This window comes from Armigeres subalbatus, unplaced genomic scaffold (assembly GCF_024139115.2).
Source record: "Armigeres subalbatus isolate Guangzhou_Male unplaced genomic scaffold, GZ_Asu_2 Contig1255, whole genome shotgun sequence".
NCBI classification, from domain to species: Eukaryota; Metazoa; Arthropoda; class Insecta; order Diptera; family Culicidae; genus Armigeres; species Armigeres subalbatus.
The window spans coordinates 164,537-183,803 of record NW_026942018.1 but is presented as its reverse complement, the minus strand read 5'-3'; the positions used below and the strand labels follow the sequence as shown (position 1 = coordinate 183,803).

Sequence of the window (19,267 nt, the reverse complement as noted above, 5' to 3'; positions counted from 1 at the left end):
ATATCCAGACTTTAATAGCAGCCTCTCTTGGGGTGGAAGCCGACAACTATCTGTTGCATCTCGCGATATCACATATTAGGGTGTTTGTTCTGTTAATAAAAACATGTCCCTATATCAATCACGTTCGCAAAAGTCACAATTTCGGCTAAATATATAGCATTTGTCAATGCTATCATGCGTACTAACTACAGAAAAAATCACAAAAATGAAAAACAAAGCAATTTGCGCTCCGGTTATGTGTTCTCCATTGTTATTGACATGGGTGAATGTTATAAATTCCAGGAGTGGTTACCCTACATCCAGCATGACCGGCTGTATTGAAGCGATGTCGGCCTAGTCGATTTGCATCCTTTATAGCATCCTTACTCAAATCGTTCATTCGTGCTCTATGCGTGTGGCTCGTTTCCGAGCGAAAAGCATGTGCAAAGTGCCAAACTCTCTTCGGCTGCAACGGAAACGCCGCCGCACCATGGGGAAAAGGGTGACCATTAATCGAAACATTTACTTGCTCCAATTTGTCTAATTTATGAGATATAAAGCGTAATTTTCATTCAGATAAAAGATATGGGCTGGTAAACAAAGTACAAAAGCTTATTCCTAACATTGATTTGTTTGTTATGAAGTAAATTTTTCTCCAAATATAAGGTTTATATATTCTACTAGCTGTATGTACCCGGCCTTGCTCGGAGTTGCCAGTTTAATTCGCAGTTTTTTTCACCATCGGAATTGGAATAGGTCAAAAGGATAATTGTGTTTTCTTATTGATATTTCATCATTTGATTAAAAGAAGGTAGATTACATTTGAAAACATTGACTGATTTTGAAAATGGGATCAAACCCAAAATCGCTTTATTCCGGACAAACGTCTATTTCTAAAGAAGGAAAAACATACACCGATGCCTTATTCCGGAAAAACGTCTATTTTTAAAGAAATGATCACATTTACCGTCCAGAAGGAAACACTTTAATCATTGCTTTTCTCTGGGCAAACCATGATTTCGATGAAGTGTTGAGTTGATCGATCCCTGTCATCTTCGCCTTCTTAAGAAAAGAATGTTTGTTCCAAATTTGGTTGAAATCGGGCAAGGGTACAGAAGTTATGCTGGAACATTGGATCATTGCATACCTTGCTTTTTATTTATTAATCTTGAATCATTATCATATAATTATCATACCTTTTAAAATTTGGAATAAAGGTTACTCGATTATGGATCACTATGCAATTTGATCATTCATAATCATCAATCATTAATCATATCGATCGTTAATCATTAACCATACACATAGTGTGTCAACATTTAATCACGATCGGTAATCGTTAATCATAATCCAACGGTTTTTTTCATTATTCATAATCGTTAATTATTGTCAAAAATGAATTTAATCATTAATCATTATCAGTCATCATTTTCAAAAAATTATAATTCATTAATCATAATCTTTAATCATAGAGTTGAATGATTTAATCATTTAATCTGCTTAGAATTGGTCCTGGGGGTCAGGAGTTACACTGAATTGCCCGTTTTCTAAAGACAACCGCTTTCCCTTTACCCTTCCTCTTTTCTCAACGGCCATTTCACCCCCTTTGTTATCTTCTCCTAGGGATAGAAAATGTGTGTACCAAATTTGGTTGAAATCGGTACAGGGGTTCAGAAGTTACACTAAATTGCCCGTTTTCTGAACAATACCCCTCCCTTCAGACCCCTACCCCCCTTATCCAAATTTCCTCCCATATGATTACCTCCTCGTAGTGAATATGTGTACAAAATTTGGTTGAAATCGGTCCTGGGGTTGGGAGTTACACTGAGTTGCTCGTTTTCCAAAGACACCCCCTCCCCCTATGCCGTCCCCTTTGTTCCAATTACGATCCCGTCCCCTTTGTTATGTTTTCCTTGTGGTTTAGAATTGGTGGACCATATTTGGTTGAAATCGGTACAGGGGTTCATGATTTACTTTGAATTGCCCGTTTTCTAAACAAAACACCTCCCTCCAGACCCCTCCCCCTTTCCCAAATCCCCTCCCATATGATTACCTCCTCGTAGTGCATATGTGTACAAAATTTGGTTGAAATCGGTCCTGGGAGTTGAAAGTTACACCGAATTGTTCAATTTCTGAACAAAACCCTCCCACCACCCTCCCCTTTGCTACATGACCATCCCTTCCCTTCGTTCGCTTCCTCTGAGGATAGAGAATGTCTGTACCAAATTTGGTTGAAATCGGCCAAGTGGTTCAGAAGTAGTTAGCGAACATACATACATAGATTGGTTTTTATATATATAGATTTAAGTCTTAAAACCTTAGTTTTCCGATAGATTGGTTTGTTTTGCACGCGAAGAATAATATCAAAAAATTGTAGAAGAAAATCTTTCATTATCCTTCCGTTATACATTATACAATCCTTCAAAATAAAATGGTCCCGCAAACCTAATGTCTCCAAATCTCCCCTCATCTATAAATAGGGAATTGAAATATAACCATAGTACCACCTTATAGTGAGTGTTTTGCTTACGAAAATTTGCGCTGTTACGAGCACGCTGCAATCAAAGTTTTCTTGAAAATTGTTATTTTTATTCTCCTTACCTCGTAATGATTTGAAAATGAATAAAATTATTACCGTCAACTGGGGGGAAGATGATCAATTTTAAGACAAAACATGCAATAACAATGTGTGTTTACATTTTAAATCGAAACAAATATTTTCAAAACATGTACTGCTATACGTTGCAATAATCAACAACTTTAGTTTTCTGAAATTCATTCGCATTTATTAAAATAAATTAAATTATCACACATTTTTTGAGTAATCTGGTTTGGGGTGAAGTTGATCAAGACAGCTCTACTAAAATAATTATGACCTAGAAGTCAAAATACACTAGGCTATTTGTATGAATATTGAATTTACTACGTAAAGAAGTCTACGAAGTCAATATTTGAAACGAAAATAGCGTCATTTATGACTATCTCTCTCTTTCTTCCACAAAATACATTTTCATGATTATAATCGAAAAACTCGGATTTCTACCTAGCGGTAACATTACTTGAACGGAGAATATTGTTGACTACCGTTTCATAAAAAAATTTGGCACTTTTGGCTGACATATCAAATGATCATCTTCACCTCAATGATCATCTTCCCCCTAGTTGACGGTACTAGAAATATGGTTGTTTGCTATTTTATGCATGCTGTATTGATAACAAACAAATAAAAAATGTCAAAATAAATGTAAAAAAATATTTTTGAAGGGTTAACGATGGCTCAAAGGGTTAAAAAGAGTTCCTAAATATTCCTTCACATCACATAATATATGTTGCACACAAACAGTTTTCACTGAAAACATATGTTCAGCCATGAGAATTTCCCATAGTGCACCGATGCTTTCAAGGCCCTCTTGAGCTTCGGTCAGATCACGAAAAGCGTTGGGACATTTGAATGATGCTCTCCAGTTTGTCTGGAATTTTAAGAACTTGTTCATGTACACTTATTTGTTTTATTTGCGTTATTAGTCTTTCATGCCTTTTTTGTCTTTTTTGTCTTTTTTGTCTTTTTTGTCTTTTGACGTAGGACTTACGTCTCTCTTTTCTATACCGAGTGTCATTTCAAAATTTCTTAATCGGCCGCGTTACGCTGTGTTGAAAGATTTCAAACGTTAATAGCTTTTACTCTAGTGAACAGATTTCTGCAGTTAACCCCTCAATCGACAGCTTTCAAGTATGCCTTTCATATTAATGCTTGATAATATCCGAAAACTTGTTTCAATAGGCCTAAAATTGTTTTCAAAGCAAAGCATTGAATTCACGAAAATCTATAAATATGGGTACCGCATCATTCTTGCATCATTCCATTACCACGTTCTGATTGGTGCAGACGTCAACGAATGAGCTCACGCTAGGTCTGCTAAGAAGGCATAAAATAGCGCAGCGCGAATTGTTTCTCTCAATCTGACCGAAACAGGCAAAGCAATAACAGCATCGAATCGTCGGAATTTTTGAACGGTTGCATCATCGTCTCAGCCACGCATTCGCAAACCTAAAGCCATTTTAAGAGCAAGGCAGAATCGTCAGCATTCTCAGGTCAGCATCATCGGCATTTTCAGCCCGGCATTGTCGAGAAGCCAACAGTAAGCGCGGCACGGCGTTGTGTGACGATAGAGTGTCGACGACAACACTACTGATCAAGTTTTCTCGGCCGACGGCAGCAGCGGTTAAGCGTTTGGTATTCCTGCAGACATCGATTCATAATGTTTTATACAATCATAAACTCCCAGTTGAACCGCTCAAGAGGAAATTTACGTCTAACATTGTGAATGGATCTTTTCAGAACCACTAATATACTTACTAAAGAGTTTTGACGTAGGACTTACGTCTCTCTTTACTATACCGGGTGTCATTTCAAATTTTTCAAATCGACCGCGTTACGCTGTGTTGAAAGATTTCAAACGTAAATAGCTTTTGCCCTATTGAACAGTTTTCTGCAGTTAACCACTCAATCAACAGCTTTCAAGTATGCCTTTCATATTCATGCTTGATAATATCCGAAAACTTGTTTCAATAGGCCCAAAACTGTTTTCAAAGCAAAATATTGCATTCACGAGAACCTATAAATATGAGTACCGCATCATTCTTGCATCATTCCATTGCCACGCTCTGATTGGTGCAGACGTCAGCGAATGAGCTCTCGCTAGGTCAGGAAGGCATAAAAAGCGCAGCACGTTTTTTTCCTCTCAATCTGACCCTGAGATCTGACAAGAACAGGCAAAGCAACCGCATCGCCAGAACTTTTGAAGTGTTGCTCCATCGTCTCAGCTACGCAATCGCAAACTTAAGCTTTCTCAAGAGCAAGGCAGAATCGTCAGCATCATCGGCATTTTCGGTCCGGCATTGTCGAGGCCACCGCACAAAGGAGAAGCCTACCGGACAGTAAGCGCGGCTCGGCGGTGTGACGATAGACTATCAATGACAACACTGATCAAGATGAATTATTGACAGTGGCTGATTTTCTACCCGCCACTTTCACAGCCAGGCGCTATCGTATATACGCAAATAGCCGGCATTAGTTAACCTCCAGAAATTGATATGGCGATTGGCGAAAGACATCTAACGCGGGTTTTCTCAAAATTAGGAACTTTTCATGAAAAACTTTATGGTACCGGTTATGATGGATGGTGTTCGCTAGTACGCCTACCAAATATTTTTGACGTAGGACTTACGTCTATCTTTACTATACCGGATGTCATTTTAAAATATTCAAATCGACCGCGTTACGCTGTGTTGAAAGATTTTAAACGTTAATAGCGTTCGTCTCAGTGGACGAATTTCTGCGGTAAGCCCCTCAATCGACAGATTTCAAGTATGCCTTTCATGTCCATGCTTGATAAGACCCGCAAAACTTGTTTCAATAGGCATGAAACTGTTTTCAATGAAAAACATTGATGATGGTTTGGTTTTTGAGGGATATTAACTCAGGCGGTCATTCATCCCATTGTCATTCATCAAGGCGGTCATTCATCCAAACATTGAGCTTAAGGGAGCCTATAAATATGGGTACCGCATAATTCTTGCATCATTCCATTACCACGTTCTGATTGGTGCAGACACCAGCGAATGAGCAGCCGCTGGGTCTGCCGAGAAGCCAGCGCAACGCGATTTTTTCCTTTCATTCTGACCGGGACAAGCGAAGCAACTGCATCATTGATTGAACAGCACTTTTAATAGGGAATGAAGTCTGCACCGACCGCTTTTTCGGCTCGTCACCATCGAAGCGACCATCATCATCCGAAACCTAGCCAGCACATCAGCAGTCCACCCTACAGACCCGACAAAGCAGCAATGCTGAGCAGATACCGGCAGCAGCAGCAGAGTCGAGACGAGACCGGCCGGCATCGGTGCTGAGCCGAGACAGGCTGAAGAAAGCCACATGATGCAGCATGTATGTCCAAAAAACAAACGGTTCTTCAGAGAGCCAATAATAGAGATCAATATCAATGCTTTCAATACCCTTCGGGATAGAAATTGTACTTGGGTGCCAAATCCAATATTCTAGAGATACAATTTTATGCGTGATTTTCATAAATAGCGTCAAACTACCAGTGGATAATTTTTCTGATTTAACCGCGAAGTGGACGAAGGACTTCGCTTGACCATGCCTTTAAAGATTCATAAGATGTCCAAATCTCTCACATAATCTTATTTGGATAAAGAAAACACCGATTACAGCTAAAACATTAATAAACTATCAATCGATTTTTCATCAAATGTTGGATTTTTTGGCATTGATCAAGAAATATCTAGATAAACATTGTTTGCTACTGACCGCACACAAAGCGAACGTGACTGAATGATCGTCCCATGTTACCAATTCTAAATCTTATCACTCGAAATCCCATGTCCGGGTGTTTCCTTCCTTCTACTACTAACAATGTTGTCTCAGAAAAGAACTCGTACTTCTCACCTGAACTGCAATTCCAAGCTCGCTTTCCCGGCTTTTTGGCCTATATCTAGCGAAAAGTCCCGTTAGGAAATAGACGCCAGCAGCGAGCAACAAGCGTAAAAAAGAAGAAGCCCTTCTCGAACGCGTTGATGATGATGACGCTTTGGCTGACAAAGAAGCGGGATACAAGACACTAGCTGATTGGCCCACCAATTGGGAAGCAGAGAAGATTCAAAATAAGGTATAAAGAAAAGTGCATTCGCTCGCAGAGCATTCAGTCTTTTTTATACCACCACTAGAAATTTGCGGTTATTTGAAAAGATCGTTTTCTTACTTTTTGCACTTAGCCGAAGCAAACAGCCTTTTTCAAGGCTCTAAGCGTTAAAAATAATGTTCTCCTCCAGTCGCTATCGCTTTTGGATTAGAGGGCCCTTCAGTGGAAGGGCTGAGATACAGTCTACATCCCCTGCTGAGCCAACTTGTGGCTTATTTCAGGCAGTCCTGAGAAGGTTGCCAGATACTTCCTGAATTTTGTTTGATGATTCTTGTTCGAGGTAGATTTGATTTCTGTGTCGGTTTGATGAGAAGATTTTGCCAAGGAATGGTATGCAACGCCGATTATTTATCCAAAATAGTTGATGTGAAAAATTTGGACATATTATGTATCTTAAAGGCATGGTCAAGTCAAGTCCTACGTCCACTTAGCGGTTATGTCATAGACATTACCCACTGTTCGTTTTGTGATTTATTTCATTATATGTCACAGTTCTTGTTATGTAACGGTTATGAAAAAATCTTAAAAATCTGCTATTCGCGTATAACATTTTATCTCCAGAGTATTTTAGAATTTTTAAGAACTCTTTAGTAAGTCTATCAATGGCTCTCAGAAAAACCGTATGCTTTGAAAATAAACATTTTCTATGTCCATCTGTTGCGTCATGTTGCAGTGGATTGTAAAACTAATGTTGGGTGCTCCGGGTGGAGTGCGAAACCAAAGTTGTCTTCATGCAGTGTAGGTATGTGCCGACGTGTGTTGTTTCTCCAGATGGAACCAGCGGGATACGAACTGCCGACCGATGAACCGGTGACCAATTGCGAGCATTATCATTATCTTTCTTGGAAATTAACTTTTTCATGGACAACTGGTTGACCGAAAGAGTTTCTTGTTTGAAACCAAAACACACACGGTTTCTTCAAAAGCATCGCAATTCTTTCTCTTGCTTTTCTTCAGCTTGTCTCGGATCGATTCTGATACCGGCCGGCCTCGGCTCGACTCTGCTGCTGTTGCCGGTATCTGCTCGGCATTGCTGCGGTGTCGGGTCTGTGGGGTGGACTGCTTCTGGAACTTCTTCTACTGCTGTACTGATGGCTATGCTTCGGCTGATGTTGGCCTCGACTCTGCCGGGCCGAAAAAGTGGATAGTATGGACGATGCTACCTTGCTAGAAAGTGTGAATGCTGTCGAATCGATATTACTGCTACTTGGCTTGTCCCGGTCAGAATGAAAGGAAAAAAATCACGTTGCGCTATTTTATGCCTTCTCGTCAGACCCAGCAGCAGCTCATTCGCAGCTTCGACTGAAGGGCCTCCGAGTGCATACGATATCGACTGAATAAGGAAATTATTTAACTCTTATAGCCTTGAAAAAGGCTGTTTGTTTCGGCTTGGTCCAGCTAATAAGAAGGACTGAATGCTCTTTAATGATGATGATGATGGTTCGTTTTTGAGGGATATTAACTCAGGCGGTCATTCATCCCTAAAATGCTCTGTAAGCTAATGCACTTTTCTTTTATACTTAATTTTGAATCATCTTTGCTTCCCGATTGATCGGCCAATCAGTGAGCGTCTTGTATCCCGTTCCTTTGTCAGCCAAAGCGTCATCATCATCGACGCGTTCGTGATGAGCTTCTTATTTTTTACTCTTGTTGCTCGCTGCTGGCGTCTGTTTCCTAACGGGACTTTTCGCTTGGTACAGGCCAACAAGCCAGGCAATCGAGCTAGGAATTGCTGTTCAGGTGGGAAGTGCGGAAGATTTAGGATTGGTAGTTTGGGAGAACATTCAGTCACGTTCGCTTTGTGCGCGAACAGTATCAAACAATGTTTTTCTATATAAATCGATTGATAGCTTTTCATTTTGAGATATCTTTTTTAAATTGCTCACTAAAACTGTTACATAATAATGTTTGGGCTGTTATCACCGGTTCATTTATCTAAATTAGATTATGTGAGAAATTTGGACATATTAAGTGTCTTTAAAGGCATGGTCAAGTCTAGTTTTTCGTCCACTTTGCGGTCACAGTTCTTGTTATGTCACGGTTATAAAAAACTTGAAAATCTGCTATTCGCGTATAACATTTTAGCTCTAGAATATTGGATTTGACACCCAAGTACATTTTCTAACGCAGAGGGTATTTAAAACCTTGATATTATATATATCAGTGGCTCTCAGAAGAACCGTTTGCTTCAAAGAAATACATTTTCTATCTCCATCTGTTGCGTCATGTTGCAGCGGACTGTAAGGCTGATGCTGGGTGCTCCTGGGTGGAGCGCAAAACCTGTCTTCATGCAGCGTATCCGCTTGACGTGTGCTGTTTCTTCAATGGAACCAGCGGGATGCGAATTGCCTTAATGCAGCATGCGACGAACCAGTGACGAATGCCACCCAATTGCGAAAATTATTATTAACTCTCTTGGCCCTGATAAGGGCCGAAAATTAACTCCTTTCGGGGAACTGGTTGACCGAGGGGGTTTCTTTACTCGAAACCAAAACACACACACACGCGATTTCTTCAAGAACATTTCAGTTCTTTCTCTTGATTTTCTTCAACTTGTTTCGGCTCGATACCAATGCCGGCCGGTCTCGGCTCAACACTGATGCCGGTCGGCCTCAGCTCTTCATTGATGCCGGCTAGTTTCAGCTCGACTCTGCTGCTGCTGCCGGTATCTCCTCGGCATTGCTGCGGTGTCGGGTCTGTAGAATGGGCTGCTTCTGGAACATTTTCTGCGGCTGTACTGGCTTGCTTTGGCTGATGGTGGCCTCGGCCCTGCAGGGCCGAAAAGCGGATGTTGCGGACGATGCTGTTTTGCGAAAAGTTGCGAGTGCTGTCGAATCGATGCTGCTGTGGCTTTGCTTGTCCCGGTTAGAATGAAAGAAAAATATCCCGTTGGAAGTTCTGAACAGAATGAGAAGGAAAAATTGCGTCACCCTCTTTTATGGCTTATTTTGGTGCGCAGTTGCAGCTTATCCGCTAGCGTCTGCACCCATCAGAATCAAGCGAACAAATGACGCGATGAACAAGTGGCACCCATATTTATAGATTTCAGTGCAGTCAATGTTTTGCTTCGAAAACAGTTTTAGGCCTATTGAAACAAGTTTTTCGGGTCATATCAAGTATGAATATGAAAGGCATACTTAAGATCTGTCGATTAAGGGGTTTTCCGAAGAGATCCGTTCACTGGGACAAACGCTATTATCATTCAAAATCTTTCAACACAGCGTAACGCGGTCGTTTTAGAAATATTGAAATGACACCCGGTATAGTGAAGAGAGACGTAAGTCCTACGTCAAAACACTCTAGCGCCTCCTGAAGGCCGTCATGATACATTATATTTTAAAAATTAAATGACAATATAAAAATAATAATAATATTAATAATAATAATAATTAAAATTGAAGTTGGAGGGAAAAGCCGGCCGATCACTGTACATGTTAAAAATAATTGTAGAACAAAAAAAATGTTTAAATAAAGAAGAATTTTACTACTACTTTACGCACGCGTTCGAAATATCGCGGAGGGTGTAGAGCGGTCCCAGCATCGGAATCGGTGCGCATCATTTTCGAGATTTCGTGAAGGGCGGCCCCAGCGGCGAGCCATTAGCATCGGTGGTGGTCGTCGGCGCTCCTGCTGCAGGAAATTCGTTACCACAGGTGGCGTGGGTAGCGTTCCCAACGGAAAGGTTGCGGCAGAGAAGTCAACATGATGGAAAGCAGCTTGTGGTCATCGGCGTCAGCAGCACTCGAGTGTAATTTACTCGCAAGACTCGGACTCTTGGTTGACTGCTGTTGGGCCGCATGGTCGAAGATCAAAAGATTCTTTAAAGGGCAATATATCTTACATGATACCGTGCGGTAGGCACCAAGGTTGTTAACGTTAATCAATGTTTAACGGCGTTACGTTGAATCGTTGACGTTAATTTCAACGTTCAACGCAAGCTTCTATGACTCGCTAAATGCCCTGATTAACGTTAACGTTAACGAAATTCGTTAATTAACGTTAACGTTTCGCGTTAATTATCCCGTTGATTAACAGAAACCTCAGTAAAGCAGCCTCACAATATCTACATAATGTACAAGATAACAATCCGGCACTAATAAATGAACTATTTTTGCTATGTCGATGTCGGCAGCACCCGGCAGTTTCACTTTCGTACCACGAGCACCTTTTTAGTGACAAAGTACAAGTTTGGTTTGGTTTTGCATCCCGAAATTTTCACTTGTTTATCAAACCGTTGGCCATGTCAACGCTTCCAACGATGCATCGCTTCTTGAGAAAATCAACAATGGAATCAACGTTGGCGTTGACGTTGATTCAACGCTTTTCATTGACGTTAAAGTTTATTTTCAAAACATTGAACGCAACGCCGTTGACGTTAAATTTTCGAAAAATTAACGTCAACGGCGTTAAGCGTTGATGAACGTTAACAACCCTGGTAGGCACTTATCACTTTGAGACACGCTAGCCTGTGTACACTCTCCAGCTTCTGCAGGTTACGTTCGACGCTAAGCGCCGAGGCCCAAGCTGGACTGCCGTATCTACGGATAGATACTGCAACCCCAGCTAATAACCTGCGTCTACTGGAGCGCACCCCCGAGCTATTGGACATCATCCTGGATAATGCCGCAATAGCTGTCGAAGCTTTCCTGCAGGCGTAATCTACGTGACTGCCGAAGTTCAGTCTATCGTCGATCAGCACCCCGAGGAGCTCCCGCTTGGAAATGATCTCACAGTCGCCCACGCGAATCACTGCCTCCTGTACCGACTTACGGTTGTTAACAACAACCAACTCTGTTTTGTGATGAGCTAGCCCCAGCTGCCTTGAGCTCATCCATTCCTCTACTATAGCGATCGCGTGGGCCGCCGTAAGTTCCACCTCCTCGATCGACTCTCCGTAAACCTCCAGCGTTATGTCGTCGGCGAAGCCAACTATCTTAACACCTGGAGGGAACTTCAGTCTTAAAACACTATCGTACATAGTGTTCCATAGCACCGGGCCCAGGATAGATCCCTGAGGGACTCCTGTGGTGATAGAAGCACTACCCTCCCCTTCATCGGTCTCGTATAAGAGTACGCGGTTCTGGAAATAGCTTTTCAAAATGTTGTACAGGCCCACCGGAATGCCCAACCGGAGTAACGAGAGCGTGATGGCATCCCAGCTTGCGCTGTTGAATGCGTTCTTGACGTCGAGTGTGACTATCGCACAGAATCGAGTTCCCCTCCGCTTGCGTTGTATCGCTACTTTCGCAGTTTTCACAACCGAGTTGATAGCATCCACCGTGGACCTACCCTTACGAATCCCAAACTGATTGCTTGACAGGCCGTTCGTACCTTCGGTGTACGGGGTAAGCCTGTTGAGGATAATCCTCTCAAGCAACTTCCCTGTGGTGTCCAGTAGGCAGATTGGTCTGTACGCCGATGGGTCACCTGGTGGTTTCCCGGGCTTCGGCAACAGCACCAGCTTCTGTCTCTTCCACCTATCGGGGAAAATGCGCTCGTCCAGGCATCTCTGCATGGCTGTCCTGAACATGTCCGGGTTAGCCATGATCGCTGCCTTCAGAGCGAGGTTTGGAACTCCGTCTGGCCCCGGAGCTTTGTTCGTGTCAAGGGTTCGGGCCACTGCAAGTAACTCTTCGTTCGTCACCGCTGCCACTTCAGCCACATCAGCGCTCGCGTTCTGCGGTGCTGGGGGTGGCCAAGGGCTTATGGCATGGGACGGGAAGAGAACCTCGATAATGCGATTCAACCTTTCCGGCGACCGTTCGGGAGGCGCCAGCCCCCCTCTGGTCTTCGCCATTACTATCCTGTAGGCATCGCCCCAAGGATTAGCATTGGCGTTCAGGCATAGGTTGTCAAAACACTTCCTCTTACTGCTACTGATGGCCTTGTTAAGGGCTAACTTCGCAGTTTTGAACGTCAAGTGGCGTTCATCCCTCAACTGCTCAGAGCGAGCTCTCTGCATCCTTCGCCTAGCCCTAAGGCAGGTTGCCCGAAGGTCTGCGATTGCTGCACTCCACCACTATGCTGCAGGTCTACCGTTCCTCGGTGGTGCCCTCCTCTGCATACTGGCATCGCATGCACGTGACAGGACAGCTGTCAGTGCGTCCCCTGTAAGACTGTCGGTGTTACCCTCCAGTCCCAGCGCCGCGGTGAAAACTTCGCTGTCGAAGCTTTGGGCCTTCCACGCACGGACCTGACGGGGATTTCTCAACCTCGACTGCTACACACCACAGCTGATCACGTAGCGGATGGCTAGGTGGTCGCTGTGGGTGTAGCCTTTGTCGACCCTCCAGTTCAGTCCCCCGGCTAGGCTGGGGCTACAGAACGTAACGTCAATAAACGACTCCACCCCATTCCTACGGAACGTGCTGGTTGAACCGTCATTGGCTAACACGACCTCCAACTTTGCTAGAGCCTCTAACAAAGCTTGACCTCTCTGATTGGTGCAGCGGCTTCCCTACTCCACCGCCCAAGCATTTAAGTCCCCCGCTATGACAACCGGCTTCCGACCTACAAGGTCGGACGATAGCCTATCGACCACCCGGGTGAATTGCTCTATTGGCCACCGTGGTGGGGCATAGCAGCTACAATAGAACACCCCGTTGATCTTAGCTATGGCGACACCTTCGACATGTGTATGTACGACCTCTTGGACCGGAAACCGGCCCGTTGTGCAGATCGCCGCCATCTTGGAGTCGTCCGCGACCCAGTTTCCATTATTGACAGGGACACGGTACGGATCTGCAAGAATAGCGACGTCGGTCTCCGACTCAGAGACCGACTGCCACAGCAGCTGCTGGGCAGTAGCACAATGCTTAAGATTCAGCTGTGCTACCCGCACGGCGGTTTCTTATTGTAACATGGTCACTATTTTGTAAATATTATTTTTAGATTTATTGAATATAATCGTGAAATTGTACATATAATATAATAACCTAATGTAAATATTTCCGTTCTATTTATTATTTTTGTTCTCAATGTTAATTTATTTTCTATTTGTAATTATTTATGTTCATTGTTAAATTCACTTGCATCCCATAGTCATTTATGTTTGAGATATTCAGTGTCCCCATTTCCAATAAAATGCACTACTTCAAATCCGCATAGCTTGCATTCAAGTCGCCTTCATTAATTAAAGCGTATGCAATCATTCCCACTCCGCTATAAAACTCGAGGGGTCAAAGTTCAAATCCGAGTGTTGCTCTCTTCTAAAAAGTATAAGAGTCCAAAGATAAATTAAGCGAGACAGGTCATTCAGACGAAAAGGAAAGCGAAAGAGATAGCGCTTCAATCGGTTCACATTCGTGGTTGTTGAGAATCGTCGTTTGATCAAGTCGTGCAATTACTTCGGTAATTTCACGTACTTCCGGTCCCGAAGCAATAAGTCCTCACTTATTCTGAGGGCTTCAAGAACTTCTACTCGTCCATTCTGACCTGGACCGTGGAAGAGGCGAGAGTGCGTGAAAATCTTTTAGTGTCGCGGTGTGTTTTATCTGGTAATTTATTTAAAATGTGAGAAGTCTTTAAGATTAAATTAAATGTTACTTTCTGTTCCTTCAGTGTAGCCAAAGTTATTGACCTTTGTCAAAGGTTACGTGCGGTCAAATTGTGTGTGCGATTCAGTAAAAGAGAAGGTAATTAGTGAAATTGATTGTGTGGAGTTATTTTTTTGTTAAATGTGTCGAACAGCCGTTCGACGGCTTTTTATTTAGGAATCGCTTCTAGCGATCCACGGCCCATACTCGGCACACCGCATCCACAAGCCAAACGCAACTCTCGACCCCACGCTTCAGCGCACAGAAGTCCCGGTTTGAGGGGAAAGCCGGAAGGGAACCATCGTTCCGATAGAGTGGCCATCGAAAGCCTTTTTTCTTCGCTACGACCCGTAGCGCGACAGCATCAAGCCTTCGACGATCCCCATCGTCGTCATCTGCGCCATCTTTTGTCGGTGCGCGCGTCTCAGTACCAGTTCGGGACCATCCACCGTCTGGGAATTCCCGTTGTGCAGCAATCCATCGTTTTGGGACCAATCGTCGCCGTAGTCTACGTCAGAACTCCGCCATCGCCGTATTTGGCACGGTTGCCGCAATACATCGCCTCCATCGACGGCCCGCCGGTAAAATTCTGCTTTACCATCAGCATTCGTCCGCTGCTGGACAAAGGGTACCGTGAGTAGAAAGCCAAAACAAATAACAATACGCATGCGTTAAACTCCACACACTAATCCCGAGCTCGAAGATCGACGATGGTCGATATTAGTAGTTAGACGTCACTAGAAACAGAAATCCGCACACACACAGTAGGGAAAGCTAGAGAGGAAAGAAGAGAAGAAGGAACACGAAACATGAAATAAAAACCTAGGTTAATGAAAACTGAATAAAGCCAATATGTTTTTTGTTTGTGTTACTCTATGGCTGTAGTTTTGTAATGTTAGCGCTTTCCCTGTAACGTTTTTTTTGTCTCCGAGTTTTTTTACGTTCGCGTCGTTCTACCTAGTTAGGTTTCTGTTTATTTTTGTAGGCCAGGATAGACTGGCTGGGAAATCAGTCTCACCACTCACGTGTCTGAAACGACCAGGATTTTGTTTTCCTTGGGTGAATTCTTCCAATGGTGATACGCGTGAGTGGTGTCTTTGTGTACTGGTAGAACGACGGTTAGCACCAACCATTTTTGTGGAAAGCTTAGGGCGTTTCCTAATTTTGGAGAAATCTCGATTAGGCTTTTTGTTTGAATTCCTGTTTCGTCCCCTAAATCGCTATTTGGACTCTTATACATAAAACCCGCCCTGAGTTGGGTTTCTTGCCGGGCAAACAAACCTCGACAGACGGTCCTCTTCGGAGGTGGCGCTTAAGCCGTCTGTTTTTGGAGTCGGGAACGGGACGGGAAAAAGGGGAAAAACCTTTAGCCGCATTTGCGCGCTATATTATTGCCACCACCGAAGGAACAAGTATGTCCACCCATAACATGGTTACGGGCTTGCTTCCTACTAGCGCAGATAACGCACCTTGGTGCTTTATCGCAGGCCTGCGCAAAATGTCCCTCCTTTCCACAACGACGACTCAGGTTACTTCGATCCGGCCCCTTGCACTCCCATGACTTGTGACCAGATTCGAAGCACCTAAAACACTTTTCGACTAAAGGTGGCTGGAATATGCTTACTTACTTACTTACCATCCAACCTTCAGTTTCCCGACCGCCAGGAACTTTTTGGCATCCGCTACCGGTAACTTGAACCAAGCTACCTGCGTGCCAAAGGGCCCACCTCTAAGACGAATAGAAGACCGCTCGACTTCTATATCGCACTGCAACTTTAAAGACGAAATAAGGTCCTCTGCCTCGGTGACTTCGTCCAGCTGTTTACACCGGAGGGTCACCTCGGTGCCCAGAGACCTCACTTCCACTCCCTCACCCAGGACCTCCTGGGCCAACCTCTTATAGACGGTACCGCTCGCCTTTGCTCCACGCTTCAGCACCAAGATCAGTTCGCCTGCCTTGGTGCGTCTGACGCTTCGCACGTCCTCACCCAGCTTTTCGGCACCTCGCATGATCTTAAGAACGTCGGCGTACCTCTCTTTGTCGGTCTTGACCAACAAGGCTTCGCCTCTGTCCCTAAATTTCATTGCGGGGTGAGGACCCTCTTCCCTCCTCTTAGCTCTGCTAACGAGCTGCCAGGGATTTTCGGTCCGCTGAGCAGTCGTCGCAGGTTGGCTACCATCACCCTTGGGTTTAGTAGCCTGGGCCGCACCGTTGCCCTTCCCTCGTGGTTTCGCCTGATTGGGTGCCCTCTCTCGACGATCGGGCGCCCTATCGGACTCGACCGTACCGCTGTCCGTAACAGTAAGGCGCCGCTTAACGTTACCGGACCGACCCTCTGACTGCTGCCGGGCGCGTTTGGAGCGCGCCGCAGTCCCTCCCTCGCCGACACTCAGGGTGGTACCAATCACCTCTTGCGTCGAGACCTTCCCTCCAAGGAAGGAGAAGGGTTCTGCCGGAGTACGTGTCTCCCCATTCTCGCTTCCAAACTCTCGCTTGAACCGAATGTCGAAGTACCAGAAGTTTCTGTTTCAGATCCTTGCTGATATTATTTCGACCGCTCGTGAACTCGATGATCTCATCGAGCTGCTTGGCGACTAACCGGATACCGGTTAGAGGCTCGCCTGGTGTGTTGACTGCCTGAGCATCGCTCTGGCTGTCAACCCCTCCCGCTGGGGTAGTGCTAGTCCCGTGCAAATTAGCTACGGCCTCAACACCATTCTCCTCCCTAGTGAGAGGAGACCTCGCTAGACCCCTACTTGCGAAGGGGTCTCCCGCTGCGCCTACGGCGCCCCTACCTCTACCTCTAACTGGAGTACTTGACATAGCTCATGGATCCCCCTTGCAGCTGCCATCGAATCCTACTGAAGTAGTCGCCTCTATGATCTCAAGGTTGTCTATGCTTGCGAGCAAGCAGGGAGGCCATGCGTGGGTTGACACTTTCGTGTTCAGAGCCAGATCGGCGTTAGTCAGGGAGTTCATCTGAGCCTACTTCTGTCTGGTCACCAAACAGACAGCAGAATTGGACAGCGTGCCACAAGGCCCGCCACGGTTTATGGGACGGAAGGCAGCCTTGCCATTAGCCCACCCGCCGTTTCGAGTCGGTGTCACCCGGCTCTACTAAGGGAGTAGAATGACTCGGCTGTCAGCCTTCACAATACACAATATACAAAACACACAACCTTTAACACGCCTGCCAGAACCGTAATTGAGACTTAAATGGCAGTCTAAGTCTCAATGCGCTACCGCGCTCCCTCGTTTGTAGTTCATTTAGCCGCCTAGCCCTTCAACTGCCGTTGATACGCTATCGTTTCCAGCGAGCACCGCGCGGAGGCGAACTACGCTGCCCACCTCGGTCATTTGTTTGGTTGCTCTTATTTGAAAATTTGTTCAAAGTGCTAAACACAACAGAAAATTCAATCATAAAGTTGGTGTCTGTAGTATGTCAGTCGTACAATTAGCATCTCAAAGGTACAAACTATAATCGCATGGCAATGACAGAAGTTCAGTGTCGGAATCGGAATCACAAATGTTCTGTAGTAAATATATTCATATGAATTGTTAACTGATAATGTGATCGCATTTTGATTTAAACTACGTCTATGGAGAAGCCTCTGATACAGGGTGTAAAATGAAAATTTCAACATTTGGGTCCGTCGCGAAACCATGTAAGATTTTGAACGTTGATAACGCCTTTATCTTTTGATAGATTTTGCAGATTTATATCTCAAACGCATCTGAAACTCTCCAGTTTGCAAATTTCATTGAAACTTTTGATTATCAACGTTGAGCTAGTGGAAATTTCAATTCTTTCCAAACCCAATAAAAATTCAGAACCAATCAATCCAATTCTGCATCCCCAACACGGACATCAGTTTTATGTAAGTTATAGTCATTTTCGCCCATCGCTTCATTTCTCTATGCATAAAAAACTCGTGTCTCGGTCATGCGCGTCGTTTTCGTTCGAGAATTCTCGGAGAGCGGACGCGGTGCTCCATTCGTAGCCCTGAGCCAGCATCGGAGGCGATTGTTGGGTGGAGAGTAGACCATGGCGTTGGGTAGCGATAGCGATCTCAGCGACAGCTTCCCGCAGCGAAAGCGATTTCACTTTTGCTGTTAGGGATTGGAATTGCGCATTATCGAAGTTTTATCGGTTCTTTTACCATTAAAATTTCAGAAATGAGGATAATTACCGTCAAATCACTGAAGACGCACAAATGTTTTTGCAAAGAACACGCGTCAAAGCGCATTCACAATTCTCTACAAGATAATATTTATCCGAAACTAATTTTATTCTAAGTGCAAAACACAATCGCTTGGCGATGGGGACAGTTCAATCGAAATGGTGCCGTCAGTAGCGAAATCACGAGTGCGCTTTGACGCTTGTTCTTTGCAAAAACATTTGTGCGTCTTCAGTGATTTGACGGTAATTATCCTCATTTCTGAAATTTTAATGGTAATTTTTTTTATTTTTTTTTTTTCATTGTGCAAATCGGTTTTATATTTTTTGGATATTTTTCCAAAAAACTTCAGGGAATTTCACGACAGTCCGCCATACAACACTTTTTTGTAGGTCTTGTCATTTTTGAGTTACATCGATTTAAAAAAAATCAAAGAAAAAAAATAGCCCCTCATCAAATGTTACGCTTGACAATTTTTGAAAAACTAAGCACAGAGAAAAAGACGTCTCACTCTACACATGTTCCATCGTTCATCTTTTTAACGGTGGATTCAATTTTTTGTAGGTGGTCGATCGACCACCGATGGCGCTTCCATCGGTTTTACTTGTGTTTGACGTTTGCTCACTACCGCCACCTGGTTGCCGCTTGTCCACCTACAGTGCATTTAGAATTGGGCGGTACTGTTTTCGTGACGATGATTTTGATTGCATTTTGTTCTAAGTGAGACGTCTGTTTCTCTGTGAACTAAGTATGCAGAATAGCTTCGAAATACCATATCTTTATGTCCAAAAAGTTTCATTTGAATCTAAGATGGTACTGCCAGCCCTATAGAAGGGTTGGCGCGAAATTCGT

At 44.0% G+C, this 19,267-nt stretch overlaps 1 protein-coding gene and 1 long non-coding RNA gene across 2 annotated transcripts in view; one reads left to right on the top strand and one right to left on the bottom strand.

The window, feature by feature from the left end:
- LOC134202532 (cholecystokinin receptor-like) overlaps positions 1–19,267 on the bottom strand; it is a 282,922-nt gene that overhangs the window by 176,903 nt on the left and 86,752 nt on the right. The window lies entirely within an intron of this gene.
- On the top strand, positions 14,067–14,986 carry LOC134202535 (uncharacterized). Its single transcript, XR_009977260.1, has 3 exons — positions 14,067–14,197; positions 14,262–14,335; positions 14,391–14,986. It is a non-coding gene; the product is annotated as an uncharacterized LOC134202535 (long non-coding RNA).